Here is a 27042-nt window from a genome sequence, read left to right as displayed (position 1 = left end):
ACTCATTGTCTCGGGTTACTTTATACTTTCCTTTTACTTTGTTCAGTACTTCTTTTGAAATGTTAAAAGTCCAGAGTCCGTGTGTGCTTAGATTTGGATGTACGGGACCTTTGCAGATCACTTCATCACTGGTAGGGAGAAGGAGGGACTGAGAAATGTCTTGAAGTAGGAAAAAAAAAAGAATGTTTTAAATAGAGGATATCTTTTAAAAGGGATTGATTGCTATGCAACCAAAGTTTTGTGGACATTTCTTATATATCAGATTTCTTTATAGCCTCATCTTAGCAGTGTTAAAGCCTCATAATAAAAAATGCTCTTAGAGCTTCCTGAGTGTAACAGTACAAGACTGCATGGATATGAAAGATCACCCTGGTACAAGGTACAGAAAGAGATTTAGATGAAAGATCTTTGAACACACACATCTAAAATGAGGATTCTTCTGATAAGACCTTTGGAAGGAATGGCTAAAAAAGGAGGACAAAAATTCAAGAGATATACCCAAAACTTATATAATGATTTTTAAAAACTCAGGTGTGTGTGGGCTAACAAATCTGAAACTATTATACATGTACACTCATATTAAATAAGTAAATGGATGGTGAATTGTGGGAACCAGGTTTCTCACTTTTGGTGAGTGAGGTTACAGATAACCATGGCAAGGGGAAGGCTGGAACAAACCATGTGGTACTAGATTAGGATTAGAGAAGTCAGGATGAACTCATGTTTAAGTTAATGTAGATATGGATACAGAAATAATTATAGATATGTAAATATACATCGCCAAAAATGCAGACATTTATTTCCTAGATAGACATTGATTTGTATCTTCTATTGATAAAAGAACCTAGAAGCAGTGACACCCCATTAGCACTGTGCACACCTAGCACTCAGATCTTGATTTCTAATACAATTCTCCAATAACAAGAACAAAGCTTCTTAGAAAATGGCTGATTCTAGGACTGGAGCAGGGAATGTGCAAGATGAACCTGGAACATTTTGTAGAGCCAGAAAGTTAGTAAACATACTCAAAAGCCAAAGAATGGGGCTTGGCAAAAAAAATATAGGAAACAATCTGAAAGAGCATCCAGACACCAAAACTGGATCAGTTTATAATCCAAAGTGTAAAGTGAATATCCCTCCATCCACACTGATTAAATGATTGAATAAAAAGGTATTCCCACCCCCAATTATTTATCTCATACAGAAGAACTCCAGATAGTTTATGCATACATTTCTCTCCTTCAAGGAGGTGGAATGTAACTCCCTAGCCTTTGAGTATGTGCTTCACATAGTAACTGAAGGGAGTGGTTATTTATGTATTGGTGGGCTACTGTCTATGGGGTCGCACAGAGTCGGACACGACTGAAGTGACTTAGCAGCAGCAGCAGCAGGTGCTGTTTGGGGCTTCCCTGATAGCTCTTTAAGGTTAAATAAGTTAAAGACTAAGGTGTTTTCATAGGATATAACTGTGGTGTTGGAGAAGACTTTTGAGAGTCCCTTGGACTGCAAGGAGATCCAACCAGTCCATTCTGAAGGAGATCAGCCCTGGGATTTCTTTGGAAGGAATGATGCTAAAGCTGAAACTTTAGTACTTTGGCCACCTCATGCAAAGAGTTGACTCATTGGAAAAGACTCTGATGCTGGGAGGGATTGGGGGTGGGAGGAGAAGGGGACGACAGAGGATGAGATGGCTGGATGGCAGCACGGACTCGATGGATGTGAGTCTGAGTGAACTCCAGGAATTGGTGATGGACAGGGAGGCCTGGCGTGCTGTGATTCACGGGGTCGCAAAGAGTCGGACACGACTGAGCGACTGAACTGAACTGAACTGAACATTAAAGAATATTGGTAATCTAAGTGGGAGCTGTTGTAGGGGAATCGTAGATTTTGAGGCTATTAAATGTGTATGACTCTAATCTTAAGCAATCTTATAGAGTGTTCTATATGTTCTGATTAGAAGATTTAATCACAGATAGTTATTTAGTGTCTATCCAAAGCTCAGTGAAAGTATCAGATAGGATAGTTTAATGAATATTTTAATTATGTAGTCATCTGATTTCTTGTTATCAGGGCTTCAGAGAATGAAAATAGTAAGATCATGTCTTCTCAGTCTCCCCTAATATGAAAATGCCTGTACCATACTCTGATTTAATGATGTGCCATCTGTCTATAGATATATCATTTTGAATGATGTGCATTTTCTAAAATTATATTTGAAACTATAGTCCACTAGGTTCATTCTTCTTTTTACAAGTACATACTGTTCAGATACAAAACTTACATATTTCCTTCTTATCAAAAATGAAAACTTAAAACCCTGGGAATATGGACCCAATTTTGACACTCAGAACCCAATAGTGACACATAATATTATTGTCTCGCTGAAATTATGAGCTCAATAGTGTCTGTTTCAGTTGCCTGTTGTCGTTTAACAAATCACTCCCAAACTTAGTGACTTAAAAGCACATTGATATATTATTTTTACAGTTCTTTGGGTCAGGAATTTGGTTATGGCTTGGCTAGGGGATTCTTCTTTTCTATGTGGCATCAGCTGGTTTCATTCCCTCAGCTGGTAGCTTGGGCTGGACTGGATAGTCTAAGGAGACTTCCATTACAGATCTGGCACTTTGGTGTGCCTCCACAGGACCTCTTCACAGCATGATAGTTTCGGGGTGTTCAATTTCTTACATGGCTTCTAGCTTCCAAGAAAGAGAAAGGGCAAATTGTCAATCCTGCAGATCTTTGAAGCTTCAGTATGTCACTTTTGGTCACTGTTGGTCAAAGCAAGTCAAAAGGCCAGCCAAGATTCAAGGAACTGGGATATAAGCATCATGTCCTCATGGGTGGAGTGACATGCACACAGACTGGTAAGGACTTCATGGCTGCCTTTTTGGTAGGATAGTTTGTGTCCATATCAATCAACTACCACAGTATCTTAATTTTTAATTTTATTTACAAAGTTTTATTGTGATTAACTTGTATCTTAACTTGTAACCAGTTCAAGCCCTCTTAGAGATTAGATTATACATATTAAACTAAAAGTGTTTCCTTAATTAAGTAGAAAAAATTTGGGGTAGTGAGGGGCCTTGCTAAGTCTCACTCTTGTTGTTTTTACTCACTCTGAATTTATCTTTACTTAGCAAGTATCTTGGATAACTTAGGATTGAAAATCATAGTTTCTCTGATCTGGAAGGTTTACTGACATATATCTATATATATATATATATTTTAAGCCTTGCCTTCAGAAACTTTGTGAAACAAAATTCTAGTGAAGGTATCATAAGTATCATAATTTAAATTCAGACTCTCTTTGACTCAGAAAGTAATTCCGGTTCATGAGTACACAGACATTCTTTAGAGCATTGTGAATAATGGAAAAATATTGGAAATAATATGAGTTTGTCCATGAGGAACTAGTTAGACAGTTATGATATATTCATGTATAATATAATGAAGTTGCTAAGAAGAAAAAGAGCATGAGAGAATTCTTTAAGGAATGATATGAAGTAAGTTCTAAGACACATTAAGTTAAAAAAATCATGATGAGAAGCTGTATAATATGCCATCATTTTCATTAAAAATACATATAAATGCTTTTTAATATTTAGAATATCAGTGAATATACAGTAAGCAAGGGAAAGGAGCTGAATGACTAAAGGAGATTTTCTGTTCATCATAACCTGTTAGTACAATTTACTTTTTATAACAGGTATGTGTATTAACTGCTCTAAAAATCAGCTTAAATAGTCCTCTGATAGCTTTATTTCATTTGTTGGTTATCTTCTTGCATAGGGCAGAATGTTGGGGGTGCCATTCAGACAGGAGCCTGAAGGCCGGTAGGAAAGGTGAATAAACACAGGTACCATGTCAGCAGGCTGCTTGTTAAAGTTGTAATTTTTGCATTGTCCAAATACTTTGCCATTGTTTTTACTGAACTGTTTATTGTTTTATTGTATCTAAGAGTTCTTTATATTCAGAAACAAGTTCTTTACGAGATACTCGTAGATATTTTCTCCATGTTTGTGTCGTCTTTACATTTTCGTAAAGTGCAATATCTCATGTTTTTTCTTTTATGGTCCTTGCTTTTTGTGTCATATCAAAAAATTCTGCCTAACTCATGGATTGGCAAACTATAGCTAGTTCAGTCTGTTGCTTGTTTTTATAATTAAAGTTTTATTGGAGCGTAGCTATGCCTATTTATTTCCATGTTCTCTATAGCTCCTTTCTTGCTGCAGGACAGAGTTAAGCCCACAAAGCCTAAAATATTTAATGTCTGACCCTTTACAGAAAAAATTTGCCAACCTCTGGGTTAATCTCAGTTCAATTCAGTTGCTCAGTTGTGTTCGACTCTTTGCAACCCCATGGATTGCAGCATGCCAGGCTTCCCTGTCCATCACCATCTCCCGGAACTTTGCTCAAACTCATCCAGTTGGTGATACCATCCATCCAACCATCTCATCCTCTGTCGTTCCATTCTCCTCCTGCCTTCAGTCTTGCCCAGCATCAAGGTCTTTGCCAGTGGGGCAGTTCTTTGCATCAGGTGGGCAAAGTATTGGACTTTCAGCTTCAACATCAGTCTTTCCAGTGAATATTCAGGACTGATTTCCTTTAGGATTGACTAGTTTGATCTTCTCGCAGTCTCTAAAGAGTCTTCTCCAACACCACAGTTCAAAAGCATCAACTCTTCAGCGCTCAGCTTTCTTTATAGTTCAACTCTCACATCCATACATGACTACTGGAAATAACCATAGCTTTGACTAGACGGACCTTTGTTGGCAAATTAATGTCTCTGTTTTTTAATATGCTGTCTAGGTGGGTCATAGCTTTTCTTCCAAGGAGCAAGCGTCTTTTAATTTTATGGCTGCAGTCACTATCTCCAGTGATTTTGGAGCCCAAGAAAAAAAGTCTATCACTGTTTCCATTGTTCCCCCTTCTATTTGCCATGAAGTGGTGAGACCAGATGTCATGATCTTTGTTTTCTGAATGTTGAGTTTTAAGCCAGCTTTTTTACTCTCCTCTTTCACTTGCATCAAGAGACTCTTTAGTTCCTCTTTGCTTTCTGCCATAAGGGTGGCATGTCATCTGTGTATGTGAGGTTATTGATATTTCTCCTGGCAATCTTGAGTCCAGTTTGAGCTTCATCCAGCCTGGCATTTTGAATGATGTATTCTGCATATAAATTAAAGAAACAGGGTGACAATATACAGCTTTGATGTACTCCTTTCCCAGTTCGGAACCAGTCTGTTGTTCCATGTCCAGTTCTAACTGTTACTACTTGACCTGCATACAGATTTCTCAGGGTTTCTCACTAGGTTCTTTGGGTTAACCTAGTGTCCCCCAAATTTTCTCCTACGTTTTCCTTTAGAAATTTTATAGTTTTATATATAAAATATGTAAGTCTATTAATTTTTATAGAAGATATGAGGTATGGGTTGAGGTTCTTTTTTTTTCCTCTTTCCCCATATGGGTTGTCGTTTGTTCTAGCATTAGTTGTTACAAAGACAGTTCTTCTTCCATTGAATTACCCTGGTACTTTTTTTGAAGATCAAATCAATTGACTATTAATATGTAGATCTGTTTCTGGACATCTCCTCTGTTCCACTGATCTGTGCACTTATCTTTATGTCAGCATTACAATATCCTGATGACTTTAGCTTTCTATAAAGTATTGAAGGACTTCCCTGGCAGTCCAGTGGTTAAGACTCTGTGCTCCCACTGCAGGGGGCATGGGTTCCATCCCTGGTCTGGAAACTTAAGTACTCATAGGATGCAGAGTGGTGCCCCTTCCTCCCCTCTCCTCCCCCCAAAGCAGGTTGAGAATAAAAAGACCTTAATTAAAAAAGAAAAAGAAAGTACTGAAATCTGGTTGTATAAAATTTCCAATAATGTTCTTTTTTAGAATTATTTTTAGTGTTATAGGTTCTGTGCATTTCCATATAAATTTTAGAATCAGCTAGCCACTTTTTGCCAAAAAAGCTAGGTGGGGTTTTAATTGGGATTTATGTTAAATCTATATATTAGTTTGAGGAGAATTGATACCTTAATGTTGATTAATCTGATGTTTTAAAACAGTATAGCTCTATTTATTGAGGTCTTTGATTTCTCACTTGGTGTTTTGTATTTTTGAGCACAGGACTTTTCTGTTTGTTTTGTTATATTTATCCTAAATCTTTCTTTTTTGATGCCAGTATAATTGCTACTGTTTGGTTGATTTATTTCTAATTAATTGCTGCCATATAGAAATACAGTTGAATTTTGTATGTTGACCTTGTATCCTGAAGTTTTGCCGGATTCAAAGCAAATTTAGTTTTAGTAGTAGATTCATTGGGATTTTCTGTATAGACTCTAGCACTTGTGAAAAAAAAGGTAGTTTTGTTTTCTCTTTTTTCCCCATCTCTGTGCTTTTATTTTGTTTTCTTACATTGTTGTACTGACAGTGCAGTGTATTGCTGAATAGGAGTTATGAGAACAGATGTTCTTGCCTTGTTCCTGATCTTAGAGGGGAAGCATTTAGCCTTTTATGATTATGTATGACATTAGCTGTAGATTTGTTGTAAATTCATGTCTTAGGCTGAGGACATTCCCTTCTGTTCCTGGTTTTCTGAGTTTTGAATCGTGAATGGTTGTGGGGTTTTCCTAAAATTTTTTTAGGTGATTGCTTATATTGATATGTTGGATTACACTGATTCATTTTTTTTTCTGTATTGAACTAATATTGTATTCTTGGTATTAATGTTATTTGGTCATTATATATATTCCTTTCTGTATATTGCTAGATTCATTTTTCTAATATTTGGTTAAGATATTTTGTGTTATGCTGTCCTGATAAAATGAATTGGGAAATGTTTACTCTTATTTCTGGAAAATTTATGTAATATTGTTATGATTTCTTCCTTAGATGTTGGTAGAATTTACCAAGGAAGCCATTTGTCCTGGACCTCTCTTCATGGGAAGATTTTAAATAATGAATAAAATTTTCTTAATACTTATGAAGAGTTATGTTTAATTTATTGAGTAAACTTGGTAGTTTGTCTTTCAAACTTTCAAGCAATTGGTACATTTTAACAAAATTACAGAGTTTTATTGCCATAAAGTTGTTTGTAATGGTGTCTTGTTATTCTTTTAATATCTGTACAGTTTCTAGTGCTGTCCTCTTTTCATTCTTGATATAGTTCATTTGTGGCTTCTCTCTTTTTCTGGCCGGAAGTTTATTCAGTGTTATTGAAATTTTCAAAGAATTAGATTTCAGTTTCATAAATTTTCTGTGTTGTGTTTTGTTTTCAGTTTCGTTTCTTCCTTCTAATTCCTTTGTGTTTAATTTGTTTTTTCTACTTAAGGTGGAGGCTTAGATTATTGAGGCAAAACTTATGTTTTCTAATATAAGCAGTTTATGTTTTATGCTGTAAGTTTTTCTCTAAGAACTGTGTTAGTGGTATCCCACAAATTTTGGTATGTTCTGTTTTACTTTAGTTCAATTAAAATTTTTTTCTAATTTCCCTTAATTTTTAATCTTTTGAGTTATTTAGAAATATATTGTTTAATCTCCAACCTTTGATAATTCTTAATGTATCTTTGAGTTATTGATTCTAAATTAATTCTGTTTTGGTCAGAAAAAATGCATTATTTAATTTTAATTCTTTTAAATATTCTGAAGTTTGTTTTATGGCCCCGAATGTGGTCTTTTTTGGTGAATGCTCTATGTAGCCTTGAAAATAATGCATTTTCTGTTCTTGTTGTGTATAATGTTCTATAAATGTTCAATTAGGTCATGTCAGTTGATAGTGTTTTCAAGTCTTCTATATCTTAGTGATTTCCTGTTTTCTTGTTCTTTTAATTAATAGCAGAGGCATAGTAATGTCTACAACTGTAATTATGGATTTGTTGCATCTCCTTATAGTTTTTATCATGAATTGATCCTTTATCATTAATGTTCCTCTTTATCATTGGTAATATTCCGTATTCTGAAGTCTGCTTTGTCAGATATTAATGCAGTCATGCTATCTTTCCTTTCCTTTCCAGGCTTTTACTTTTAACCTATGTCTTTGTACAGACATATGTAACCTATGTCTTGTGGATAGCATATGATTGGATTATGTTTTAAAAATTTGATCTGATAATCTCTACCTTTTAATTGGGTGTTTAGATAATTTCTATTTAATGTAGTCATTTGGAAAGTTTGGATTTAAACCTTCCATCCTTCTAGTTATTTTCAATTTGAATCCTTTTTGTTTATTTTTTCCTCTTTTCTCCCTTCTATTAAATTAATCATTTTTCATAATTTCATTTTATCTAACTTTTGGCATGTTCTATAGATACATACAGACATATTTTAGTGGTTGCTGTAGGTCATGGTTTCTTAACTTTGGCCCTGTTGGTCTTTCTGGTTGGATAATTCTTTGTTGTTGGGTCATGGTGGGGATATCCTGTGTGCAATGCAGGATTTTTAACATTCCTGGTCTCTGTCTACTAGATGACAGTAGCACCCACTTCCTGCCCCCAGTTGTGACAACCAGAAATGTTTCTAGACTTTGCTGTATGTCTCTGAGGGGTCCAAACTGCTCCTGATTGAGAACCACTACTCTCAGGTCTAAAAGGCATATCTTTTAAAAAGATATATAAGTTGACAATCTTAACTTATCATATTCTTTTTTCCACATTTTTTAATATCAAATTTTTTCTTTAAATAATATTATACTACTTCATGTGTCATGTAATACCTTATGCACAGTATGCTTCAACTTTCTACCTACCATCTATATACTTTGTTGTCATAAATTTTATTTCCTTATATGTTATTAACCCTACATTATCATTTTTTACTTTAGTTCATGTGCAACCTTCTAAAATGAATAAACTATGAACAAATAGTCTTTTGTGCTTACTTTCTCTTTTCAGTGCTCTTCATTTCCTTTTTGTAGATCCAAATTTTCACCTGGTAATTTTCACTGCTGCCTAAAGAACTTTCTATAACATTTCTGGTGTCTGTAAGCAGTGAATTCTCTCATTTTATTTGTAAAAAATTCTGTCTTCCTTCAATTAAAAAATTTTTTTTTTTGCTGGTTATAGACGTCTGTGTTCAGCTCTTTTTTTTTCTTTCAGTACCTAAAAGATATTGTATTCAGTATTGTCTTTTGTCTTGTATAATTTTCTGAAGAAAATTTTAATCTTTGTTGTTTGTATGTAGTGTTTATTTTTTTCCTCGCTCTGTGAGATTTTTATTTTTGTTTTTCTACAGTTTGACTATGATATACGCATGTATGTTTGTTTGTGTGTGTGTCCTTTGGTATTTATCTTGATTGGGGTTCTCTGGGATTTTTTGCTCTCTGGTTTGTTGTCTTGGATTTTCCTGGGAAAATTCTTGGCCATTATCGTATTCATGTATTTCTTATATCTCATTGTTTTTGTTTTTTTTTTCTCCTGGGGCTCCAATTAAATGGATGTAATTAATCTTGATATAGTACTACACCTTTTGGATGCCCTGAGCTGTGTTTTTCCTTTAGTTTTTCTAAGCTGTAGTTTCACTTTGTATTATTTCTATTGTCTTTAAGTTCACTGATTCTTTCCTCATCTTTGTCCAGGCTGCTCTTGAGGCTGCCAAAGAAATTTTTCTTCTCTAATGTAAAACAATTTTTTTGTTTGTTTCTAGCTTTTCTATTTTACTTTAAAGTTTTCATCTCACTGTTGAAAATTTCCATCTTTTTATGTATGCTGGTCCATCTTTTATATTAGATCATTTAGCATACTTATTTTAGAATCGTTGATAATTTAAATGAATAAGTCAGTCCTGATTTTGCTGATTTCTCTTATCTCTTAACAAAGAGTTATTTTTTCTTGCTTTTGTGGATGCTTCATAATTTGTGATTTAATGCTTGTCATCACGTATAGAGAGTAGGAGAGACTGAAGTGATTCTCTCCTGTCAGGTTGTTTGTGTCAGAGATTGAGTCAACCTAATCCTGAAATGCGCTGGGTTTGGAATTTGTGGCCATTATTACCTTCAGTGGGCTTCAAAGTTCTCAAGTGACTGGCTGGTGTTACCTTGTGTTGTGAGTGTGGCGTGTGGTACTACAGAATTTTTCTCTGATGCTATATTACCCCCATCTTTCAACAGTCTTTGCACATCTGTTTGCAGAGAGATTTCATGTTACTGTCTTTCTCCCAGTGATAGATTATTGCTGCTTGTTACCCACAGCTGTGCTTGTGGGACAGGGCAGGGTTCTCTTTTGTTCTGGTCCAAACTCAATCCTGATCAGTCCCTACAGGACTCAGCGGTAGGACTTTCTTAGCTTTCCTGCTTTCTCTTTCCTGTGATGGTCAAACACTGTCATACATTTGTGATTGGTCTTGGGCAAGAATATCCTTTTCCTCCCTTGTAGTAGTACATTTCTGTTGTTATTAGTGCAGGATCCCTGACCCAAGACTTTTCCTTCCCCCCTCCCCTACAGTGGCAGACAGTTGTTTTTTTGCCTCTATATTCTCATAGCACCAGTGTATCTTTGCCTGTGTCTGAGAGCTTAAGAGTGTTTTCTTCCTGTCTGGATAAGGCGTTTGCTTCTGTTTGCTGAAGCAGTGGGTTTTTGCCTGGATCCTGGTGTGAGAGAGTTTTCTGTTCCCCCAATGGCCCTAGACTTTCGGTCTGTGTTGGGGACAGGTTGGGGAATCAGGCAAGGCTTCAGACCCGTACTTGTCACCTCATACACACTTGCATCAATGATGAGGGACTTTCTCTGGTTTCCTGTCCTACCTCTGATCTTTCTTGTGAGAATCTGGTTGAGGCATGAAGAACTTGCAACTTGAGTGTAAACTCCCCTTGTGTTTAGGGTTTCCAGCCATTCCTAACTGATATAGTAGTTCATATTTGGTCACTTAGAATTTGTTAAAATCTTAACTGATTTTTTTCCCCTGTATACTTGTATGAGGGCCACTTCTTTTTCTGGGAACCTGCCAAAGGTAAAACAGTTTGTACAGTCTCTCCCTGGAGGAACTTTCTCTCTTTGGAATTGAATTACTTGGTTGCCTTCTGACTTCAATTCTTTATTAGATTCAAGAGAAGTTTTGATTTTATGTATCTGGCTTTTTCTCACACTCTTTTGTGGCTTTCTGCATTCTAAGTGGAAGTAGAACTACTTAGAGTTCTTGACAGAGTTTGCTATTTCAAACTGCTGCTTATTCTGATCCCCCTTGTTTTCTCTTGCCTTTATTTGTCTCTTGAGCACTTGGTCATTTAGGATTCAACCCAAGGGGCTATTTCTTCCTTGAGTCTTTCTCTGATCTTACTAAGTAGTATGGAACATTTATTTGCTTCTACAGCTGTTTTGATTCTTGTATAACTATATTTCACTTTTGTAGACGCATTGAAACCCTCATTGAGGTTAGGCAGCTTTCAGAATTTGAGGCCTTTCAACCTGAGAACTGTCCTTCTGCTTTCAAAGTTTATGACTATTATGGTTGATAGATTTTAGATAGGATCATAAAGTAAACTTGAGATAAAAAGATAAAGAAATATACAAGAGAACTTATATTTATTAATGGAATAGAATTTTGTGAAATCACATCACATAGTTTCATGTGCTGTTTGGTTTGTTCAGTTGTTGTTCTTGAACTAAATTATTTTCAGAAATATGACTTAAATTTATAGAATCTAATTTCTTAAAACTATGAGCTTAGTTATGCAAGCTAGTGTATGTTCACACAATGAAATATCATGGAAGCATATCCTAACATGGAAAATCTGCAGGATATAATGAGCGAAAAAAGATAATGTGCAAAATTAAATATTTTATGTAAGAAGGCAGGATTAATAAGACTATATTTGCAGTTAAGTGTATTTGCATAAAGAATCACTGGAAGCATGTACATGTAAGAATATATAATAAATATACATTTATTTATACACCACTTTAGTAAAAGTGCTGACATAGTAAGCAAGGACAGCATGAAACCACATGTGGATGACAGAGAAATGAGACTTTTCAAATATGTTTCTTTTTACATCATTTTAAGTTTTTGATTCATGTGAATATGGTATATATTCAGAAAAATTAAAGTTAGTAAACATAACTATATGAACCTTAAAAGATAAAAGGAAGATTTGAAAAATCCATTGGAACTGATAAAAAAATGTTGGCCTGTGAAATAAAAATTGTATGTGAGATACTTCTGTTTTTACATAAAGTAGATTTTAGAAATGAATAGGTAAATACAAAGCATGGAGACTTGCAAAGATCATGGTTTTATGAATCTGGCTTTAGATAGATAAATACATAAAAAGGCTGGTTTTCTAACATGATTAGGGAGGTTTTGGGTCTAGACCCCATAAGGATGATCCCTCAGAGTACAAAGGAGCACTGTGTACAGACAGCAACTGTAACAGAAGCACACCACTCAGAGTGGACTGGGAGCCATTTCTTACTCATGAAGCCACTGGCATCTCCTTGGAAACTGGTAAAATGTATCTAACTGTTGTCAAGAATAGAACATGAGAACACCAAAGAATATTCTTATCACAAATTAAAGCATAAAAAGAAACAATAATTACATTACAGAAATGGATAATAGCCCGGAAATCAACCTTGTTGTAGACAAATGAAATTTATAAGAAGAAATTTATAAATCAAAAAGAAGTTTACTTAATTACTTTAAGTTGTTAGGAAAACTGGCAATTTGAAATACAGGTCAGTTTAGAATTAAATCTCTTTCCATTCATCATTTGCAATGAAGTATTCAGAAACAGCCCACAGAAAAGTAAAGACGAGAGTATCTATCTATTATTGTTAAAGGGGAAGAAATTTCTAAGCAAAGAAATAATAAGAGAGATGAAAAATGCACTGATGGCTAAATCTGGCCACCTGAAAATAGAAACTTTTGTATTAAAAACCAGCGGTAAACTGAGAAAAATGTTAAAACTAGATGAAAGAAATGGTGTTTTCACAATATAAATAACCTACACACATGGTTAAGGAAGACATAAAACCCCTTTCCCATTCTACCCGCTGTGGGGCTGGAAGAGTGAGAGTTGCACATTTGCCAACAGAGGCAGTGTGGTTATGGAAGAAGGATCTGATTAATGACATGGATGGCATTCAGGGTCTGACTAACTTTGAAGACCTTAATGTTATAGCAGTATCAGTCCACATGGTTGTGTGTTTTCCATTAGCAGGTGGTTAAATTGACCCAGGATTGGGAATTTGAGAGTGGTGAAGTGGAAGAAAGAAACTTAACATACTGGGTGGACTGATAGCCTGGGTGGTGAAACCCAGATTTTGAGACTGGTGACAACTGGAGAGATGAGTGTAGGTAGAGTGCATCTGAGGGACTGAGTCTGGACCCTGGTTAGAAATGAAAGAGTGGAATATTCAGTGACAAAGATAAGAAGAGGGTAGGACAGCTAGATGGCATGACTCTGAGGGAAGGGTTGGGATTGCTTGTGAGTTAGGGTCTGGAAATGTCACTGTGGACAGAGATGATTCCTATGACATTATTAGTCTTTACTCCTGAGGGTTTGTTTCAAGAGGCGGATTTAGCCCAGTGGCTGAAACTAAGGTCAGTGATAAGGCTGAAGATATAGAGGTCATTTGTTTTACTATGTAAAAGGAGTTTCCAGAGGTCCCTGTGGAGAAGGTTGGAAGGAAGGACCGCAGTTGGGGAACACATGCAGTGGGTAAGAGAGCAAAGAGAACACCGAGGGCATGAAAACAGAGCGATGGCAGTCACAGTAGTTTATGCTTTGAATAAAGCCCAGGAGTGACAGGGGTGGGAGCCACAGTGAAAAGGAACTAGCAAGATTCCTGAGTTGATCTGTGGTGTAAAGATCATTCCTGGAGCCTGATCCACTGTGTCTTTGTGGTCTAAAGGGAGTATTAGTGAAAAGCTTAACCCTGGGTGGTAAAACCTAAAGCAGTTAGGCTTTAAATAATGAAAGCCAGTAGGGCTCACTTTTCTCAAGTATTCTCTGATGTCTGCAGAGTCCCGCTGTTTGGAGTTAAGTTTGAGGTAAAATGGGAAGATACAGCACTACCATGAATTTAGTAAGGTGGGCCACTTGTCCTGTTCCCACTGCCAGTGACCTAGGAATGAATGATAGCCATCATATCAGGTGTTTCTTTGTCATGGAGGTATCTTCTGCTGGAAATCCTGTTTCTTCCTACTGTTGCAATTTACCTGAAACTGGGTCCTGAGGCCACCGCTGCTGGGGTGACTTCAGCAACTCTGATTTCTGATGAGTGAGTCAGAAGCTTAGGTCCCTTACCTCCTTAAATTATCCATATGAAGTCTAATTTGCGGCATACCTCCTTTAGGTATCTGAACCTTTTTAAAGCCAGTAACTAATTACCACTGATAACTTTATCTGTTTATTTATTTAATCTTTATTCTTTATTTTCAGTTTTTCAAATCTGTGGTAGGGACAAGAATGGGAATTAGAATTTCTTGAAAAACTGAAGCATTTGTGTGAGAATCTTTGTATGCTTATAGGGAAACAATGATGTGTCACAGTATCTAAAATCTAATGTCTTTTCTACTTTAGATCCATCCATACTAATGGGATGTGACTGGAACCGACTCTGATGATAAAAATCACGGACCACCAGACAAGATCAGGCAGTAAGAATTTTTGCTTCCAAATGAAGACACTGACATTTATAACTTCTACTTACTCTAAGGTATTCAAGGTACAGCTTTACTTTAATTTAATTCCTTGGCAGTCAGTGTATAATGTTGATTTCTATCTATACAGATTTTATAAGTTTAAAAATTTCTATGTTAGAATGGTTACCTTTTAGGGACGCATCCACTCCCCTCCCCACATTCCCCCAAATCTGAGACAAGATTCAGATTTTAAAAGGAGGTAATCTTTATAATTAGAAAAGCATGCCAATTGTTAGAAATATACTGAGTGCAGGTTACGACTCAGTATAGAAGAACTGGAATAAAATAAATGCTTAAAGTTTAATTATTATTTTATGTATTTCATGACCCTCTGAGATGAACAGTTGAATTCAGCATGTGCTTCCATGATACAAGAAACCTTGTCCTTTGGTTTGATTCAGAAACCTCTCTTTCCTATTCTAAACTTACTGTGAAGGGTTTTCTGTTCACAAAGAAGTGTCACTTATACTCCCTATAGACTCCCTTTAGGACCTTTGGGATCTGATGGGTTAGTTTCACTTGGATCAGAAAAGCCAGATATGTAATTAAAGAGTCAAATGATACTTCCAAATCAGGGGGTGGCTGTCCACTTTAAAGACTACATAAGACAATTGAAAACAATCAAAGGAAACATAGTATCAACAGAAAACACAGTGCTCTCTGTTTTTCTAAAATACCTATGAAATCAAAGAGGGTACAGTTAGTTTGGTGTTTATTTAAAAATAAAATATTTTCTTGTTAATTGCATGTTTCCAAATAGGCAGAAATTATGGAAAGATAATTATTTTCAGTGACAGAGTTGGTTGCTTCTCTGTATTTGCTAGGATACAGAGTAGATGAAAAATCTAAGAAAAATGTATCACTTATTACTTGGATTTTAAATTTCACTTTTTCTGTTTCAAAAGAAGAACTTGTAAAGCAGTAAATTCTAAAATACAAGAATCCATAATAGAACACCTAAGATTGCTTCAGTTAAAATAAATGGGGGTGTTGTAATCGAGCAGTTCTTATCAAAGAAATATTACCTTGAATCAAATAGCAGATGAAAAAGAGGTTGTTTTGATGAGAAGTTTTACAAGTTCTCTGGCAGCTAGTGGATACGTTGAACTTCTAGAAAACTTTTTGGTGTCACTTTGAATCAAATGGCGATGATTAAATATGTAATTTAACTTATTACCATAACCATTTCCCTTATTGTTTTTTAAGATTTTTTTTTTTTTTTTTTTGGATGTGGCCATTTTTAAAAGTCTTTGTTGAATTTGTTACAGTATCGCTTCTCTTGTTAATGTTCTGGATTTTTGGCCAGGAGGTCTGTGGATCTTAGCTCCCTGACCAGGGATTGAACCCACACCCCCTGCATTGGAAAGTTAAGTGTTAACCAGTGGACTGCCAGGGAAGTCCCTAACTTATTTTTTAAAGATACCTTTCCTTCTTGCTTTCAATATAACAGCATTAGTTGAATTGTTAAGCTTTGTAGTGAGTAATTCTAAATGTGTGGAAGGATATAGGTTATTCTATAATTTCATTATGAATGAAGTTGAAGACCTCTTTCACTCAGAATGTTTACTCTGGGGCTAGGGAGGCTAAACACTGTCATCTAAAAACCATTTAAAATGCAAACTAGTACAGCCACTATGCAAAACAGTGTGGAGATTCCTTAAAAAATTGCAAATAGAGCTGCCTTATGACCCAGCAATCCCACTGCTGGGCATACACACCAAGGAAACCAGAATTGAAAGAGACACATGTACCCCAATGTTCATCGCAGTCCTGTTTATAATAGCCAGGACATGGAAACAACCTAGATGTCCATCAGCAGATGAATGGATAAGAAAGCTGTGGTACATATACACAATGGAGTATTACTCAGCCATTAAAAAGAATACATTTGAATCAGTTCTAATGAGATGGATGAAACTGGAGCCGATTATACAGAGTGAGGTAAGCCGGAAAGAAAAACACCAATACAGTATACTGACACATATATACGGAATTTAGAAAGATGGTAATGATGACCCTGTATGCGAGACAGCAAAAGAGACACAGATGTATAGAACTGACTTTTGGACTCTGAGGGAGAGGGAGAGGGTGGGATGATTTGGGAGAATGGCATTGAAACATGTATACTATCATGGAAGAAACGAAGTGCCAGTCTATGTTCGATACAGGATACAGGATGCTTGGGGCTGGTGCATGGGGATGATCCAGAGAGATGATTTGGGGTAGGAGGTGGGAGGGGGATTCAGGATTGGGAGCTTGTATACACCCGTGGTGGATTCATGTCAATGTCTAGCAAAACCAATACAGTATTGTAAAGTAAAATAAAGTAAAAATTAAATTAAAAAAATAAATAAAATAAAAGCAATTTTGAAATGAGCACTTAAAATCATAGTTTAGTATTCTTTTCTAAGTAATATAGTTAAGTTCTATATTCAGATGTCAACAAAAAGATTAGAGAATTGGAAATTGTGATCAATTGAATTTTGTAACTAATTGGTTGTGGTTGTTGGCTGTTCATGGTTCTACTTGTCAAAGTGCTATATAACCAAATTAAGTTGCTTAAATTAGGGATCTCTAATTCATTAGTTTCTTATATTGCCCCACTCATTTTCAGGCTTATACAGCGTGATACTCCTATTGATACTTGTCATTTCCCCTTTCAAAAATGAAGTAAAAATTTCACAAACTTGCACGCAGAAGTTTTTTATAATACATTTTGAGAATATTTTCTTAAAGATTTTTCAAAAACATTTTTGAGAGGTTTTTAAGATTTTGAGATTGCGGGAGTTTTTTTTTTTTTAATTGTATTTTCAGTGTACAAAATAAAATCACTCGGGCATGATTTAAGGCCCTAGAACATTTGTAAGGTTATGTCTTGGATTATGCATGCACGTGTGTGTGTGTGTGTGTGTGTGTGTGTGTGCTAAGTTGCTTCAGTTGTCTCCAACTCTTTGCAACCCTGTGGGCTGTAGTCCTCCAGGTTCCTGTGTCCATGAGATTCTCCAGGCAAGAATCCTGGAGTGGATTGCCGTTTCCTCCTCCAGGGGATCCTCCCAACCTAGGGATTGAACCCATGTTGGTTACGTCTCCTGCATTGGCAGCCAGGTTTTTTTTTTTTTTTTAACCACTAGTGTCACCTGGGAAGCCCATCTTGGATTATAGTTTACATTAAATTAAAATAATGCCTTTTAAAAATTCTTCGTTTGGACTCACAAAAACATTTCAACAGGTATATTGAGGAAATAGGTGTTCCCTTGCCACGATTTTCTCTGTGGTGGGATGGAAAGAGCACAAGCATTGGCTCTTCGACTTCATGACACCCTGAAGAACTGAATTAATATTTCTGTCTTAGTTTCCTTTTCTGTAATAATTACTTTTTAGACTTGTGATGAAAATGAAACAAATGTATAAAATTTTATAAAATAATGCTTTTCAGTGTTATATGAGTGCACGTTGTTGCTAAAGACAGAGAAGACCACACTGCTGAAGTATCATTCACAGTTATCCTCCTAGCCAAAAACAGGTCAGCTCACACTACTATTGAGAAGCTTGTCAAACCAGTTTCAAACTCATGACAAATATTATGCTTGGAGAGAAAGTAAAACGAGCTTTTGGCAAAAATCCCTTATCAAAGGCATACCATCTGGAAAAGCAATTACTGTCATGTGCATGCTAGTAGAATGTTTTGTTTTTCAGTTGGATGAAAGCACTGATGTGCTGAGGACATACCAGCACTTCATAGAGATGTGTTTCTGTTTAGTCCCTGGGAAATTTACACCAGCAGAAGAGCTTTTTGTTGTTACTGTTATTTTGTTGTGTTGTCTTTGTTGGTGGTGGTGGTAGTGATTGGTTGAGTTTTTTTTAAGCCATTGTTGCCTGGAAAAGTTGCACTGGTTCCTCTGATCAAACCCCAACTGAGCTATAGGAGAAGGGTACACTTGGCCTGTGAATAAAAGACATTGCACCAAGGTATAAATTTATATCCTTTTTTTTCAGAGAGGAAAATTGGCATTTAGTTATGTGATTTCTGGTTGTGATTTAATGTTGGAAAAAAACAGTGAAAATTGTGGATGTAAGCAATTTTTGGCCACTGACACTGTGTTTTTTTAGGATTTTGATGAAGAAATGGTCAGCAAGTGTAGGATTCTGCTTTTCCACAGTGATGTATTTGACATACTGTGTACTATGACAGGGCTTTACATGTTTATTAGTTTGTTTTTTAGTAAGATAAGATGAATGTTTCTTTACTACTTATAATGCCATTTCTGTGATTTCAAGGAGGCATAAACTTACATTTACTTTTAGAAATAGAACTTAAAACTTTCATATTCACATATCATGAGTTTCAATGTTAAGGATGAAGCATAAGGATTTTATAAAAGTTTGAATTATAATATAGAATAATTTTCTAGGAGCTTGACCATTTTCCCATACTTGATGATTTTACTAATTTATCAAAGAAATGAATTTTTATTATACATGTTTAAAAACCTTATCTGAATTTTGAAATAGAACATGAAGACATACTTTGCAGAGCTAAAATGCCAGCAGAGAATATATTAGGACTCTTTTGCTCCAGTCTGTCGAACTGAAGCACTTGACGTCTTAATTTTGAGTCAGGTATGCTTTTTGGTGGGGGCAGTCGATGGAATCCTGAAAGTAGACCTGAGCAGGAAATGTTTCTGTAATTTCTGGGTCCATATGCAATCATAATATCCAGAATATACAACACGATTTATAATGAAAAATTAAGATTTATTTATTCATTTATCTTACTGCGGTGGGTCTTAGTTGTGGCATGCAGTATCTTTTAGCTGCAGCATTCGGGTTCTAGTTCCCTGACCAGCGTTTGATCTCGGGCCGCTGGCATTGGGAGCACAGAGTTTAGTCACTGGACCACCAAGGAAGTCTCAGGAATTAGGCCTTTTTAATGTAGTAGAAAGTGAAAGAAAGTGAAGTCACTCAGTCGTGTCCGACTCTTTGTGACCCTGTGGACTGTAGCCTACCAAGCTCCGCTGTCCATGGGATTCTCCAGGCAAGAATACTGGAGTGGGTTGCCATTTCCTTCGCCAGGGGATCTTCCCGACCCAGGGATCGAACCCAGGTCTCCTGCATTGGAGGCAGACGCTTTAACCTCTGAGCCACCAGGGAAAATAAAGAATAAAGAATAAGCAAGGAGCTAGTTGAAGTGGAAAACAAAGTATGGCTAAAGCTGCTTCAGACTGGGGTCGTTGAACATCTTGCAAGGAAGTTACCAAACAGTAATAGGGTATGACAGAACAATGAAGGTGCTTAATTGAATGGGCTCTGTCTGACCAAAGATGAGACAGTTTGAGCATTAGTATGTAAAATTGTAACATAATCACATCAAATATGTTTAAACTCATGAGTTCATGGTGATATTTTAAAAACTCATTTGTTTTCTTTGGAGTATGCTAAGAAACCAACTATACTTGAAGGTAACCAACTAGTTGAAGAGAGGAAGTTTCTTTTCTCAGTACTAGTATTCTATTTACAGTTAAGAGATGATAAATAGAACATCACCGTTTCTTAATGAATTCCTGGACTTAAGCAAAGATCATCAGTGGCTGCTAACATCACAAGAATAGACAGTTAGACATTAGGTTTCTCTTAATGAAAGTTTGTAATCCTACCTATGAAGTATCCTTGCCAGAAAAATTAAATTTAAATCTGAATCTGATCAAGCCTCTAGCTCCAACTATTGATTTACAGGAAGACAGGGAAACAGTGAAATGACACCATGGAGATGGAGTCAACAGGATCTAGGCTGTGGGGAAATCCTCGGGACATCAACTTTTTTTTTTTTTTTTTAAACAAATTGTGAGGAACAAAAAAAAAAGAAAAGGAAGAAAACTGAAATTAATAGTGACGTTTGGACTTTATTTGGGTCCAGATTTTAATAAGTAAATGTAAAATAATCAGGGAAATTTGAACACTGAATATTTTATTAAATTATTAATTTTTAGATATGATAGATAATAGCATGTAGTTATGTTGAAAAAGAGTCATTATCTTTTAGAGGTACATATTGAAATGTTGATGGATGCAAGGATATGTCTGAGATCTGCTTTGTTATTATCTGGAGTAGAGAGGAGGCTGTGGGTGGGGATGAATCAAGATTGGCCATGAGTTGATCGTTGTTTATACTAGGCACTTGTGGTGTTGGAGGGTGGTGGTGGTATAATTCTTGATATTATTCTCTACGTTTTTGGGAAGATTTCCTATAAGAAAAAGGTCCAGAAATTTACATTTTCGTTTTGTTGGCTTATAAGAATGCAATTGAACTATGTGTATTTAGCAACCTGCCAAATTTTTATTTCTGATAATTTCTTGAGCTGTTCGGGTTTTCTATATATAGAATCGTATTGTCTACAAAGGACAGTTTTACTGTAGAGTGCTTAGTGTTTACCAAGCTCTATTTTAAGCACTTGCACATATTAATCCGTTAGGTTCTTATAAAAGCCCCAGTGAAGCAGACATTAACTTGCCCAAGATTGCCTAGCTGGTATGCGGTACACCTGGGATTTGAACCCAGGCATTCTAGCCCTTTCCTAGTTCTTATGTCTCTCCTTATAAGTTTTATTTTTAATCCCTCCACTCTAATCCTTGTACTGTTTGTTTCTTTTGTTTTACTGTGCTGCCTAGAATTTAAACTTTTAAATAGCAGTTTTCACTTGAATTTTTATTTTGGAAGTTGTCTTAATATTTAGTGAATCCAGAGTCAAGTTTATTTCTATATAAATACATGGTAGTCACTGAGAGACTAAGAATTGACTTAGCATGTAGCCAGAAGCCAAAGAATAAAGTGTATCACTGTTTACAGTTGCCAAGACATGGAAGCAACCTAAATGTCCATCAACAGGTGAATGGATAAAGATGTGGTACATATATGCAATGGAATACTACTCAGCCATAAAAAGAATGAAGTAATCGTATTTGCAGCAACATGGATGAAACTAGAGATTATCATACTGAGTGAAGTAAGTCAGACAAAGACAAATGTCATATGATGCCACTTACATGTGGAATCTAAAAAAGTGATATAAATCAGCTTATTTAAAAAACAGAAATAGACTCACAGACATAGAAAATAAACTTATGGTTACCAAAGAGGAAAGCCAGTTGTGGGGGAGAAATTAGGAATTTGGTATTAACAGATACACACAACTCTATATAAAACACACATATATTTTTTATATTCAGAATACATATAAGATATATATATATATATATATATATATATTTCTGAATCACTTTGCTGTACACCTGAAACTAACACAACATTGTAAATCAACTATATTCAATTTAAAAAAAGGAGCAAAGTATATAGTAATAGCTTCTAGTCTTTGTTCACAATTACTTTTATCTCTTGATCAGTAAGCAGCCTATTCATGGTTCATTTTACTTTGAATTGCTTGTTGATTCTATTGGTTTGATTTCCTGAATTTCTTTGTGACTTTCTGATAAAATTACTTCTTTCTTCTCCCAACCTCCATACCTGTTATACAGTTACTTTTCTCATTGGACTTCACATAGGTTACATGAGATAAAATTAGGCAAAGTATTTATTAGCACATGTTTAAGAGAAAACTCCTTCATAATTTTGTTTAAAAATTGTTATTTCTTTAATAAATTTTTTTAAATGGGGAGAAGTGAATATGGTTTAGTTAGTTTTTTTTCCAGTAGTCACATATGGATATGAGAGTTGGACTGTGAAGAAAGCTGAGCTTTTGAACTGTGGTGTTGGAGGAGACTCTTGAGAGTCTCATGGACTGCAGGGAGATCCAACCAGTCCATTCTAAAGGAGATCAGTCCTGGGTGTTCTTTGGAAGGAATGATGCTAAAGTTGAAACTCCAGTACTTTGGCCACCTCATGCAAAGAGTTGACTCATTGGAAAAGACTCTGATGCTGGGAGGGATTGGGGGCAGGAGGAAAAGAGGATGAGATAGATGGCTGGATGGCATCACTGACTCGATGGACATGGGTTTGAGTGAACTCCGGGAGTTGGTGATGGACAGGGAGGCCTGGCATGCTGCAATTCATGGGGTCGCAAAGAGTCGGACACGACTGAGCGACTGAACTGAACTGAGGCCTGGGACATGTGGGAAAAACTGTTGATAATGTGCTGTGGTGGTTTAATGAGTAATCTCTGTAAGACACTTTCTTATAATACTCTGAGTTTGAGAAAGATTACTGAGAAAGTTGGATACCAAAATAATACTTCTTTAATAGGGAATGAGGTGGTGGGAACAGTTTAGGGGAAAACGTACCTTGAGGAAGCTTTGGTTCAATGGGTCCCAAGCAACTTTATTTGAGCTAATTTAGAGTTGATACTGTTGGAGTACTTTACTTAATAATGTCTCATGTATTATGAGGTCTTTTTACTCTGCTTGGTGGGAATAAAAATCTCCCTACCCTTGTATGAGGAATTCTCTGACCTATCTGTTTTTCATGGGTCCTTTCCCCAGTCTCCGGTAGTTTCCTGTCATAGATGACCTGCCGAAGGCTTGTGGGGAGGCCTCTGAAGATCTCCAGAGTTCTGTGTGTGCAGGTCCCTTCTCTGTGGTAGGCTGTAACACACCTTCTGGTCGCCTTGGCCTCCCTGATCATTGCCAGTCTCTTGTCTCCTCAGTCGTCTGAGACTGCCAGGCTCTGCTGGCGTTCTCCCTCTCTACCCTGCATCCTGGAAACTGCTTCCGGGGTGTGAGAGGTGAAGCAGCTGTAGGGCTCACCTAATTTTTTCCTCCTTTTCACAGGTATCCCACTCCTGCTTTGACTGTTATCCAATATCTGAAAGCTGTTGTTTATTTTATCCCAGTTTTCTGGTTGTATATCCAGAAGGATTAATCAGATCCCTGTTAGTCCATCATGGGTTTTTGTAGAAATACTTGATTTTCTTTTCCTTCTTTTCTCTGTGTTAAGATGTGGGCCTAAGTATAATAAAAGAAACCAAGAAACCATTGGCTTGAGCTGAGTGTTTCAGGTATTAGGCTTAACTAACTGTGTGCATCTTTAGAAATCTGTATGCAGGTCAGGAAGCAACAGTTAGAACTGGACATGGAATAACAGGCTGGTTCCAAATAGGGAAAGGAGTACATCAAGGCTGTATATTGTCACCATGCTTTTTTAACTTATATGCAAAGTACATCATGAGAAACGCTGGATTGGATGACGCACAAGCTGGAATCAAGATTGCTGGGAGAAATATCAGTAACCTCAGATATGCAGATGACACCGCCCTTATGGCAGAAAGTGAAGAAGAACTAAAAAGCCTCTTGATAAAAGTGAAAGAGGAGAGTGAAAAAGTTGGCTTAAAGCTCAACATTCAGAAAACGAAGATCATGGCATCCGGTCCCATCACTTCATGGCAAATAGATGGGGAAACAGTGGATACAGTAGCAGAGTTTATTTTGGGGGGCTCCCGAATCACTGCAGATGGTGACTGCGGCCATGAAATTTAAAGACGCTCCTTGTTAGAAAAGTTATGACCAATCTAGACAGCATATTAAAAGGCAGAGACATTACTTTGCCAACAAAAGTCCGTCTAGTCAAAGCCATGGTTTATCCCGTAGTCATGTATGGATGTGAGAGTTGGACTATAAAGAAAGCTGAGCACCTAAGAATTGATGCTTTTAAACTGTGGTGCTGGAAAAGACTCTTGAGAGTCCCTTGGACTGCAAGGAGATCCAACCAGCCCATCATCCAACCAGTCCATCCTAAAGGAGATCAGTCCTGAATATTCATTGGAAGGACTGATGCTGAAGCTGAAACTCCAATACTTTGGCCACCTGATGTGGAGAACTGACTCATTTGAAAAGACCCTGTTGCTGGGAAAGATTGAAGGCAGGAGGAGAAGGGGATGACAGTGGATGAGATGGTTGGATGGCATCACCGACTCAATGGACATGAGTTTGAGTAGACTCCGGGAGTTGGTGATGGACAGGGAGGTGTGGTGTGCTGCAACACATGGGGTTGCAAAGAGTCGGACACGACTGAGCGACTGAACTGAACTGAACTGAGGCTCAGGGGTTCCTCGTTGCCTGTGGTCCAAACCCTTTGATAATAATAAACAGTCAATTTCACCTGGTACATTCCTTCTCACTTTCATTCTCTGGAACCTATTGCAGTGGTAGGGTGTTTGGTCAAGAATTACGTTAGGTACTATTGTTATTTAGTCCCTAAATTGTATCTCACTCTTTGTGACTCCATGACCTGTAGCCCGCCAGGCTCCTCTGTCCATTGGATTTCCCAGGTAAGAATACTGGAGTGGGTTGCCATTTCCTTCTCCAGGGGATCTTCCTGACCCAGGGATTGAACCCGCTTCTCCTTCATTGGCAGGCAGATTTCTTTACCACTGAGCCACCTGGGAAGCCCTGGTTAGATACTGCATAGTTTTATTAAGTTCTTAATACTCTTACTTTCAACTGGATTAAGACTTACTTTTACTTACTTTTTCTCAGCTATTTCATTTTGCGATTACCTTTAATTGTATCAGCTTATTTTGGTTATGTTATTGGCTAGATAGTTGTCTAGATGGTTGTCATTTTTCACTGGATTGTACTTACTTCATCATGTGTTCTTCTGCATCACAGTAACGTTTAGGATCTTTGAAGGGTTTGATTTTTATGCATTATTATCTTTAGTTTTGGTCCTGCTTCTCTGTTCTTGCTTTCATTTACCCAGAAATGAATGAGCAGATGAGTAACTGAATGTGAGTGAAGGTTGCTCAGTCGTGTCCGACTCTTTGCGACCCATGGACTATAGAGTCCATGGAATTCTCCAGGCCAGAATACTGAAGTTGGTAGCCTTTCCCTCCTCCAGGGGATCTTCCCAATACAAGTATCGAACCCAGGTCTCCCACACTGGGGGCAGATTCTTTACCAGCTGAGCCACAAGGGAAGCCCAAGAATACTGGAGTGGGTAGCCTATCCCTTTTCCAGTGGACCTTCCTGATCCAGGAATCAAACCATGGTCTCCTGCATTGCAGGTGGATTCTTTACCAACTGAGCTATAAGCGAAGCCCAAGTAACTGAATAGATGTGTGTAAATATATACATAGAGTGCATTTTCTCTATTCTGAGATTATTATGATATATACTCTTGATTTAATATACTTTAAAGAAAGAAGAAACATTAAATTTATTTTGAAAATACTTCTTAGAAATTAACTGATAGAAGCATACATTTATCCATACAGTTCCTATACCATCTTCTTTGGGATCATAATACAAGAGTGAGTCTAATCCTTTTTCATTCCAACATGCTGATTTTCCTCACCTGTTATTGCCTTTTTACACATTATGATTGTCAGTGTAGTTTTGAGTCATATGGGAAATGTTTGGAATTTAACTGCTTTTCTTTTTGGCTAAATTCATAGTTTCAGTTTTTCTATAGATAAACTGTGAATTAAATAATTTCTTTTTTGAGTCAGCTGGAAACTTCTGACACATATCCAGCATTTGGGTAATAGTACTTTATAAAATGTAAAGTGGTCTCACCAGTGTCTCCCAGCTCTGATAATTCTGTGATCTATTTTGAAGGACTGAGCAATTTCTATTGCCTTTAATTGCTCTTGCTTGTCTTGCAACAGACAATATTTGCATCACAATAGCTTTTTATTTCAGTGCTTTCTGAAAACATTTTCAAGCAACAGTTAGGCTTTGGGATTAACTTAAAATTCTATAGCTTGTGAGTTTACCCATGCAGATAATTCAGCTGTGGTGACATTTGGATAAACAGATACTTCCTATGGGAGGGTATTTCTCACAGTTTTACACCTGGGCAAGCAGTTACATACATCACAAGTTACTCTTGCTTAACTACTGGTATGTTTTTCTGAACATTAATTCTGATACTTCTGTTTTCAGAAACCTGAAAATATTATTTTAAAAGAAACAAGCATCTTTAGAATTGAGAAAATATGACTTAGCGAATAAGTATATAGTAATGCTGAAGTCTGCCAAGTGGTAGAATTATAAGTTTTGATCTGATCAGGTAGCAGTTAGAAAAATTAGTGTTGAGCCTGTCCATATGCAAATATGCGGTTAACTTTTTAAAAACTGAAAAACTAGTGAAGCTATGCAAATAGTAACCCAAAGTGAGAAGACTAAAAAATTAAGTACATCTAAATGGAAAAACCAACACAAAATTAAAAAGGAAAATAACAAAATGGAAGATATTTACAAATTTGACCTTAAATACTATCTAAAGTAACCGCGAATATTTAAAAAATAATTATAACATGAATATTCTGGTAAGTACATTGATAAAATTGTGTCTATTAGGTCAGCATAGAGTTTACATAGAATAAACAAAAGTAAGGAAAAGAGTCCATCCTCCTGGGTAACTGAAACAATAGTGAATAATCTTTTTGTAC

General features: G+C 36.5%; 1 protein-coding gene across 8 annotated transcripts in view; it reads left to right on the top strand.

Annotated features, from left to right (window-relative positions):
• NCOA1 (nuclear receptor coactivator 1) overlaps positions 1-27042 on the top strand; it is a 220965-nt gene that overhangs the window by 36353 nt on the left and 157570 nt on the right. For 5 of the 8 annotated variants that reach the window (XM_040224480.1, XM_040224484.1, XM_040224483.1 and 2 more), the window contains exon 2: positions 14523-14667. The gene's annotated coding sequence lies outside the window, so the exon portion shown is untranslated. Of the gene's footprint in view, positions 1-14366; positions 14668-27042 lie in introns of those variants that run through there. The other 3 variants (XM_040224482.1, XM_040224481.1, XM_040224479.1) reach the window with 2 other exon arrangements.

Source organism: Oryx dammah, unplaced genomic scaffold (genome assembly GCF_014754425.2).
Source record: "Oryx dammah isolate SB20612 unplaced genomic scaffold, SCBI_Odam_1.1 HiC_scaffold_25, whole genome shotgun sequence".
NCBI classification, from domain to species: domain Eukaryota; kingdom Metazoa; phylum Chordata; class Mammalia; order Artiodactyla; family Bovidae; genus Oryx; species Oryx dammah.
The sequence above is the reverse complement of the archived record's forward strand: the minus strand, read 5'-3'. Positions and strand labels throughout refer to the sequence as shown.